Here is a 7676-nt window from a genome sequence, read left to right on the forward strand (position 1 = left end):
TCACTAAGTAATCTCTAATTGCTTCTAAACTAGATGGTTTATTATTTCTTTAATAGGGTTTAGTTGAATAGGAGCATGTGATGTGATTTGCTACACAAGGTTGGTACTAGGGTTTATCTTATGGTTCTACTAAATTATGATGGTTAAGGTTGTTCTCAATGGTGCTAATATATTAACAAGTTAGGGTTTGTTCCTAAGTGGCACTAATTGGTTATACAAGTTTTATTCAAAGACAAAGACAGGGAATGATGACTTATGTAAATTGGTTCTATGTTGGTGGATCATGACTTGTATTTGTTGGTCACATAATAAGGTTCTCTAGGTAAGGTGAAATTCACATGATCACATGTGATAAGCAACTAGGGTTTTAGGGTTTAAATCATTTTGACATGATCACATAAAATAATGGGATCCAGATTCTAACTTATAATAAAACTAGGGTTTTTGAATTATGATCCAATTCTGAAAGTAATACTTGGTATTAGAATTAATGTGTTTAAGTAATTGAGATAAAGTTATTAATAATTTTAACATGCTATTAATTTTTTTTAGAGGTTTAAGAATTAAACTAATTACTAGTTAGGGTTTAATTAGAAATCAGGGTTTCCTAATTATGGTTAGGTTTTAGAATAATGACTTGTTAACTAAAATTGCTTAAGTACATAATTGTTGGGCTATTAAAATAATATTGGCTTATAATATTTTCTTGAGTTATTACTATTTAAAAAAAATAGAAAATGGTAATATGCAAATTAGAGTTTATGAATTATCAATAATATTTAAGTGAATGCAATTATGATAAAGAAAATTAATCTTAACATTTTATTTAATTACTGAATAGTTAAAATTTATTTTTTGGAACTTAATTATTTATTGAATTCAATTTGCATTTTAAACAATTGAAAAAGACATAATTAATAAAGATAAAAATAAGTGAATTTTTATTTTGACACACATTTTTGTTTTACATTTTATTTGAATAGAGTTTATTTTTGTGAGCATTTTGATATACTAGATGACCGGTTGCGCTATCGCGCAAATGACATAATTAAATTAGAATTTGAACCATAAATTTTAGCTTATTTTAGTATTAACAATTACCTTAAAATTTAGCTACTTTAGTATCTTGCAGACACATCATTTCATCAAAGGTGCTGCAGTAAGATATGATAATTTAGTATAATTTCACACTATTGTTTTCAGCTCTCATGCTTATGTATAAGCTCCGCTGACAAATTATGGTTATTGTACCGAAAAAGGTAGCATCATTAAAGAAGCATAGAAGGATAATTACTAATTCCAAGAAGAATATTTATGCTTATTGTGAGTAGCAAGACAGGAAAAAGTTTGGTTCGAGATTTTGAGCCCCTAAACAGATACCACGGGAACCAGAAACTATTGCAAATGTTTGCCCCACGTAAACAATTTATCGGCTGATACCGTCTATCTCCATCGCGATTTGCGTTAACAGTCTAATTTCTTCCTCTTAACCTATCTCTCTAACCCTCCGCCTTGATCTGCTACACCTCCCTTCATTGACTCCACTCCATGTAATCCATTGACCAAGTACTCCGTTGCAGCCATCCACACCATCAGCCATCCGCTGCTCACCCCAAGATTTACCTAACACCTGATAGAGGACAAAGCCAATTAAACATTTCAGAAACCTAAGACAATATGTTTTCATTTCAGAATCCTAACACTATACATTTAGAGAAATAGTAGGAAATCTTTAAGATCTCAGCTGGAAGATAAGCTAATTTACTGGGAGTCCTTTCAAGCATAGCAACTTTTTCTTTGATAACATGTTAACAAGAAACTTCATAATATACATCTGAAGCACCACATTTAACCAGAGTGTATGCCTTCTTTCTTCAAAAAATATCCTATTGCAGATGTTTATCCTACAAAATTCTAAAAATTACAAACTATGACTTGCTCGCCAGCCCATGAACCGACTACTTCACTTGAAGAAATATGAGACCCCTCTTAACTGCTTTAAACACAACGACGTGCTCAACTATCACATATAGGCCTATACAAAGTAACTACTACTCCCTCCGTTCTTTTTTAATTGACTCAAATTTAGTATAAAGTTGTACTAAATCTGAGTCAATTAAAAGAGAACGGAGGGAGTACTTTCTCAAACGTTTGTTGAGATTTTGGTATAGGTTAAACCAATAAATACGACTAAAATTTGGGAATACTCTTGGTTGATTGCAGCAAGCTCTCACCATGATAAAAAGTTCCATTGCAGCCTCCTGCTTCAGATTGTGTTTCTATCTATAAATCCAATACACCTCCTGTAAGAAATTCATCAAGAACTTCATGAGAAAAAACATAAATTAATATATAGCTCAATAACTCCATAAATTGATCAAATACAGGGATCTTAATCAAAATTCTGTACATACATATAGATCAAACGAAATAAGAAAATTGTTAAAGTTACAAAGAGGGTTAAGATAAGAATGGAGAGGATCCATGTCCTCAATAACTCCTTTGTTTTATCCCATAGAGCCATTGCTTCCCTCCGTGGAGATGGAAGGCTTAATACATCAACATAGATTCTATACACTCTCAAAGCCACATGGATACAGAAAGAACTTGGTGTATTAGAACATTTTAGTTAATTATTGGACAGTAGAGTGGCATCATAAGAAACAATAGAGAACCTGAGTAGGAGCCATACCTTTGGAGAGCTTAAAATCAGAGCCAATGGGGCTAAGAAGACCAGCTGCTCTTTCCAAATGATTGGATTCACAATCTCCATCTATATGCAGCCAAATGTGCTTCAACTAAAAAATGAAGACATGAACAATCAGGGCAAACAAAATCGATGTGTTCTGTAGGATATCTCTAGCTATCTCTAGCATTAAGGATATAGGCTGTACCTTTTGGTAGGACTCTTAGCCATGTATGCATTCTGTTATACATTTAGCTTGTAATTGTTGGCTGAAGATTCGAAAATACATCAATAATCTGCAAGCTTGTCACATTGCAGCTATCTGTGTAAGCTGCTATTACTTTACAAACGTGTATTGCTTGAGATAGTTTCAAAGCTATTATGTCCTATCTTAAGTAACAACATTACTAACACTAAGGCTCTGGTTCCCAATCAACAAACTGCAGTCGCCCGCATAAGCTACTACTAATTCACAAACCTATAGCACTTGGGTCAATTTCTAAAATAGCTATGTTCCAAAAAAAAAAAACAGTGATACATAACCTACTCTATCAGTAAATTTTAATTCACACACTTGTTTTGGTATAATTCCTTTGTGCATAGTTTCCTTCGTTCTGTCAGGATCTTCATTATGCTTCACTAAGCTCGTTATTTTGGATATGTCATAAATCATACATTGTTTTTTTTCACAGTGAACCAACAAAGGACCCCAGTAGCTAAGAAACCTTTAAGTGGGACAAGATAATATTCAATCAAAGGTCATACAGAAACCAGTCATCCCAGTATTTTACCAAACTATGTGGTATTTCAACATCAAATAGCTTCTTGCAGAAAGATCATATGAGTGGTAACCAAATTTAAAAATCGAACAAAAAAGATGGTTCATATAATATAGTAAATTCCACCGAGTACGGATACGTGAGCAAGCTGACGGAAAATTAATATCAGCAAGAGAGGGAATTTCCAATGAACATGGGAACCAAGGGAAGCTAAATGATCCGAAGCCCATGGATCCCCATTTGCCTCCAAGATCACTATACCACCCTCCTGTGCACCTGACCTGATGCCAAAAGCAGAAAAGTGCTATTTAACCTGCTCAGAAGGAATCTCGACACCGCAACACCAACCACTCGCCATCCTCGCTAGTGATGCTTCCAGGTGCCGAACTTTGGTGCCACTTCTAGATGTCAAGCTCTTGTACCGCTCCAATCTCTAGAACGATGTGCATGAGTGGAGGAGGAATGGAGAAGGAGAGAAGTGGAGTTGGACGAAGAGAGATACAGGCTGGCGTCCATTCCCCTGCATTTTTATGATTCTGGGTAGATTAGTATTTGTTGATGTGATGGCTTTGACTGCGGCTAGGATCAATTTGATGGCACGTCATGTATAAAGTGGCACCAGAGTTCTTTGTGCATAGGAGGGTGGTAATAGATAGGTGTGTAAAATGGACTTTTCCGCTTCATAGCTGATCGTCTCTCATCCTCCCGCAAAAAAGTTGAAAAGAATGAATATATTCCTTGTAGCAGATAAAAATATAAGCAGAACTTGTGGAGATGTTAGAAGTGAGAACAAGACATTGTGATTAATATAGGAGCTAACAATCGATAGGAGGATTATCTGGAATTGCACGCTGGAGGACGCCCTCAATAGTTATCCAGTGAGCTACAACTGCTGTGTCGAGAGTTTGGGTAGAGTAGCTTCAGTAATATGTATGCGGCAGACATATGTCCAATTCATTATAAAAATAAAGTGTAAATTTTATCTGATTCATTTCTCAATAATATCCTTGCCTCTTTGAAATCGATCTCCCTGTCATCGATATAGAAGAGATCCTTCTGGCCCACGGCTCTTTTAAACCGCAAGGGGTCACCAGAAGCAAATCCGTATACAGGATGAGTGAAAATGCAAAGCAATAAAGCACATGGCATCAGCTAGACTGCTTGAAAACTTCTGAACTTGATTCCAGAACAAAATCAAGGGAAAATGTACCAAGATAATTTAACTACCAAAGTCACATATACAAGGCATACTATGTCTAGTTATCTACCAACTCTGCATTTTTATCAACCTATTTTTAGTTGTTGGAAGGAAAGGCACCTTAACATTCCTGAGGCTAAGAGCACCGTCAACATCGTCTGCGTTCAGAACTGTCCTCTTTGCATGCTTCATACACTTGGAGGATGCTGCAGGTTGGCACACTCACCAAAGATGAACGGAAGCATCCCTACTAAGATGTAATGGTGTTACAGTATGACTTACGTCATTGCCTCTCTTAACTATAATTAGGAGTAAATCACATGTGTAAGCACCCCAAAAATCACATTTATTTATGTATTTCTATCTTAGGAACTCACCTTCTTTTGAGGATTCCTAGGATCACTTTGGGATACCCATAGCTCACATGAGTTCATGACACCAGAACACCTAGATGCCCTTTATGACGCAAGAATGGTGATTGCGCTCACCTGGCATGAATGACAAACCTCAAATGGTAAGATTCTTTACCAGGTTGATAAAACATGAGTAAAACATGAAATAAGAAACCCCATGCGAGAAATTCTAAAGCAGTAATTTTTAAACCCAACAGAGAATCTCATTACCAGATCAGGTACATGTGTATGCATCAATGGGAAAAGCGGCAAAGGAAGTCGCCGAACCTATATTGCAACCTATAGTTACTCTCATCATAATAAGAACTCTACCCATGAAACAAGAAATTTTGGTGGTCTCTCCAAGTGACATTTGAGATAAACTGTGTTCAGAGGCAACACGATACAGTAATACAATGCATCTTTTTTGCATAAAGGTGGACAGAGAAGTTAAATAGTAGGCAATATTGCAGACAAACCTGAAAAGTATGTTTTGAGCTGCAGGAAAAATCATTGAATCACTTTGGTTTTGTTCCCTCAAGAAGGTATTGTAGCATGATGAACTTCATATTTGCTTGTCTAGTCCCTCCTTGTCTTCCATATCCGTCAGAAGTACCAAGGAGCGAGAGGTAGGATATGCAAAACACATGCCACATGGTGTGTACATATGCGCCAAACATGCTCTCGACAGCCTGAGACCACACCCATGGTTTCTGAATTCACTCATTGTTATGATTTCCCCATAAATTCAAAAACCAAAGAAACAATGCACTAAGTAAAATGTCGTCGAGTAACAAAAAAAATACCAGCTAAGCATTGTAGCTGCAACATCAATTTACCAACAAACTTCAAGACTGCCTAAATGGTCAATGAGCACGGAGACTTCCATAGCGATTGTTAGCGATTGTAAGGGAACTACCCCAGATTTACTAATTTTCTTATCAATTTACTCGAGAAAATACTCACCATACAGTCATATTGCTCTGTTAGCGATTGTTGTAAATTCGGAATAGGTACAGTTTCAGAATGTTGTAGTTTGTGAATGATTGCAGCTTCAGAATACGTACCATCTACCAACATGTAGTTCAGAAAATAAATATGAATGTAATTGTACTCATAAGCATAAGGTATGTTCTCCTTCTTAAGCTTCTCCTCACACTTCTCATCATTGGCATCTGCAGCGTTATCATCCTGAATCCCAACGAAGCACACACATCAATAATTAGTAATATGCAATGAGTGGGGAAAGCAAGAAATTTTAAGTAGCAACAGCGAGGTTGACGAGACGTGCAAGCAAGGACGTGAAGCTGCCTATAAGGTGACCGAATAACTTTGTTGCAAGCTTTACCATTAACCACTAACCCATGTGAAGAGGATATCAAATAAGATAAATTGTAAAAAGCAATATAATGTGCAGCCTTCAAAGTCACAGAGATAATATTCTCAATTTCTCATTAGTTTCAGAACAGAAAGAATAACCAGCCTTCAAAGATTGATACCAGCTCGATGCAGTTTGGCTACTCGTCCGTTGTGGGTGAAGGGAGAGGCGTGCCCATGTGAGCTGACCAGGCAACATATTGAGCTAGATCCTATAAGAAATAGAGGAGCTGATATAAGAACATTAGCATCTAGCATACAAAGAAAACACATGAGCTGAGTGAGAAACAATACCTTGTCTTGCTGCCTGCACCTTGTCTTGTTGTCTGGATTTCAGTGCCGAACTGCAGCAACCATGTCATCCCCTTGAACTTCAGAAACCTTAATCAGGCAGATGAACATATGAATAACAAATAAAACACCATCACAATCTAAGATCTGATATTACCAGAGGGAGCTTGTGCAAGTCCAAGAAGAAAACCGGGTAGCCTGGATTTCAGTACCGATGTGCAGCAACCTTCTAATATTCCTAGGGAATGAATAATTAGGACTTGGGAGCTGAAGTATAATATAAAGATAATTAACTGTAATATCTTCTGAGTAAAGTGTTAAACTAACTCCCCTTGATTCATTAGATATCGGCATGCTTCTAGGCTAAACAAGTACATGACAAATACCTTATTTGTCTTTCCCATACTTATACAAGTGAAGTTAAAAACTATTACACATGAATAAGACAAAAATATTGCACAACTTATGACTACATGTATGCTAGAATTCATGGATCTACATAACGTAACCCCAATAAAATGTATATGCATGGACAAAATGCATAGAGATTGCCGGAAAATAATTTATTTTCATGGCAAACAAACAATGTGATAGAAGTCAGCCTAATTGCATTGTGTACAAGAAAAGGGAGATCTCTATAGGGAACCAGAACTGTGAACTGTGGACAGTGATGGTGCTAGGAGCCTATGAACTGTGGCCAGTGCACAGCCACAGAGAGAGGTACCGTCAACCACCATCGTCGACCTCGTGCTCAGCCCGGAGCTCACCCCGGCGGTTGGATCCAAGGTTGGGCCATCCTCGTCGAGTGCGGAGGCAGATTCCTTAAACTACTATATCTAGGGAACCATCATGTATTGACAAAGCATGCTTCTTCATGGATTTTAACACTCAACTGGAACAGGATGGCTTTGGCCTAGACTTGTCATGAATGAATTGGACCATCATTGTTAGAA

General features: G+C 36.9%; 2 long non-coding RNA genes across 3 annotated transcripts; both read right to left on the reverse strand.

Annotated features, from left to right (window-relative positions):
• Positions 1 to 1336: 1336 nt before the first annotated feature.
• On the reverse strand, positions 1337 to 3177 carry LOC139834222 (uncharacterized). The gene is made up of 4 exons (XR_011749765.1): positions 2895 to 3177; positions 2693 to 2798; positions 2235 to 2303; positions 1337 to 1630 (listed from the first exon to the last, which is right to left on the reverse strand). It is a non-coding gene; the product is annotated as an uncharacterized lncRNA (long non-coding RNA).
• A 2409-nt stretch (positions 3178 to 5586) lies between these two features.
• LOC127311921 (uncharacterized) lies at positions 5587 to 7313 on the reverse strand. Of its 2 annotated transcripts, none has more exons than XR_007858011.2 (4): positions 6881 to 7313; positions 6727 to 6813; positions 6555 to 6644; positions 5587 to 6246 (listed from the first exon to the last, which is right to left on the reverse strand). It is a non-coding gene; the product is annotated as an uncharacterized lncRNA (long non-coding RNA). The 2 variants fall into 2 exon arrangements; XR_007858010.2 differs by having other exon boundaries at positions 5588 to 6246; positions 6727 to 6803; positions 6881 to 7311.
• Between the last annotated feature and the right edge of the window lie 363 nt (positions 7314 to 7676).

The sequence above is a fragment of the Lolium perenne genome, chromosome 7 (assembly GCF_019359855.2).
Source record: "Lolium perenne isolate Kyuss_39 chromosome 7, Kyuss_2.0, whole genome shotgun sequence".
In the NCBI taxonomy this organism is placed as follows: Eukaryota; Viridiplantae; Streptophyta; class Magnoliopsida; order Poales; family Poaceae; genus Lolium; species Lolium perenne.